Raw genomic sequence first — 2,025 nt, forward strand, 5'->3', positions numbered from 1 at the left:
TCGTGCCCGCTCCGCACAGCCAGGGCCCCGCTCCAAGCCGGCCCCCCGTCCCTGCCACGGCACGCAGCAGCACCCAGCCCAGGAAAGCCTCATCACTTTCTTGTCACTGTGATTCTTTCTGCCCAAAGCGTTTCAGATGTGGGATGCTGGGTGTGTACAGGCAATTCTACAGGTATGCAGAAAAAAGGATTTTTTTTTTTTTTTAAAGCAAATACATAAATAAATAAATAGGATGCTTGGACCGTAGAGCAATCAGTTCAAAACCAACTGGCTCAAAGATGACTTTGAAAACCTCTCAAACCCAATAATCTCTTTAAAAAGCAGAAGCCCTTCTGTCTTTGGTAACACGTCATGGTTTCAATCTTCCTTGGTTACAACCCTATTCAGTTCATTTGCTCTCTGCGACTGCTACAAGGAATAAATAGATAGGTTTGGACATTTACCTACCTAGAATATGAAGAATCTTACAAGCTTGAGCAATGTACTTCAGCCTTTTGAAAAAAACCAAACAAAACCAACCAAACAACAAAACAACCTCGAAACAAACATCCCCTCCCGCCAGCGATCTGCTATTTAGAAGAGTTTCCCAGGCAGATTTGGGAACCAAACCACTGAAACTTTTCCTAATCAATCTGGCCTTTTTCAATTCTGTTGTATGAATCCAGTATTTGCACCTCCAACGCCACGCCAGATGTCCGAGATAAACAGGCTGTTCAGGCGGCGGGGAGAGCAGGGCGGAAGGCACTGGGTGGGGAAGAATTCCTTCCAGGGCACGCGGAGACTCCTTACAGAGATATGTTTATGTTATGCTCAAGCCTCAGGAAGGAAACTGCATCTGTGTGTGGAAAACCCTTTTCAGTGCAAGCTCTCAACCGGGAGGTCTAAACGGACGCTGAACACGAGCCTCAAAACCAGCTGTAGCAACACAGGCGTTTCTGAACCTAAAACGTGCGGCTTAAAGTCGCGCCTATCAAAGGCCCACGCGATGAGCCGAGCGCCTTCCCTCTCGCTCTCCCACAGCGGGGCCCAAGCCCAAGACCCGCGGTGGCCGCTGGCCGGGCCCATCTGCTCGTTAGTCCAGGGTGCTACCCAAGCGCCCCTCGTCACTGCTCATCACTCCCGCCGCCTGTCAGAGCCAGCCCCCGTGGCACAGCCATTCCTCCTTTAACGAAGAACCACTGGATAATTGTGGATATTACCCACTCTGTTTAGATCTTTTAAAACTATTTTGCTACAAGCTACATCAAATCGGCAAGCTCTTCGTACTGAGGCCAGCTCAAGTTGGTACTTCTCACCATGGCTTTAATAGGGGGTTATTTGATGATTGTCTTTTGCTCATTACCATGCGCTGTGAAAGCCATCTGAAGAACGCCGTCTCGGTGCTGACACACACAGCAAGCTCCCAGCAGAATTACAGAAAGTCAATACTAGATCCTCCACTCTATTATCCCGCAGTTAGGAATCAAGATTGATGGATTATTAGTGATGTGGTGACTGACAAGCGGTTTTGATTAGGGCCGAGTTTTGGAATGCTGCGTTTGGGTGGGATTTCCAGCAGCAGGACGGGGCCTGGCACAGAGGTGTCCCCAAGCTGCCCCCCCCCCGCCCCCAGCGCCGCAGCCAGGGCTGTCTGACCCAAACTTCATTACCATTAACCCACGGCCAAGTGCTGAGCAATGAGGGACACGTCCGGGTGAACTATCCTTGGTTTAAATCACAAACCTATCTTTTAACCAATTTAAAGTGATTCTGTTTCTCCTTGCTCATTTGCAAGACGTATCAGTTATTCTGTGGAATTAGTGGAAACGCGCCTCAGGTGCGGGGGCCACCTTGCACAAGACAGCCGCGAGAGGTAAGGGACCCTCTGCAATGAGTTCTGAGCCACTGCGAGGAGTAGTGAGATACGTTCTGGCCAAATCTCCAAGGTTCTCTCTTGATGTCCCACCAGACTAAAATATTTTTTCAGGAAGCTCTTCCAGAAGAGGAATTACACCCTGAGCAGCTGCACAGGACAGGCGGGGGGGG

At 49.8% G+C, this 2,025-nt stretch overlaps 1 protein-coding gene across 2 annotated transcripts in view; it reads right to left on the reverse strand.

Moving 5' to 3' along the window:
* Positions 1-2,025, reverse strand: part of NEK6 (NIMA related kinase 6) — a 45,668-nt gene that overhangs the window by 9,502 nt on the left and 34,141 nt on the right. The window lies entirely within an intron of this gene.

Source organism: Egretta garzetta, unplaced genomic scaffold, assembly GCF_000687185.1.
Source record: "Egretta garzetta isolate BGI_Z169 unplaced genomic scaffold, ASM68718v1 scaffold211, whole genome shotgun sequence".
Classification (NCBI taxonomy): domain Eukaryota; kingdom Metazoa; phylum Chordata; class Aves; order Pelecaniformes; family Ardeidae; genus Egretta; species Egretta garzetta.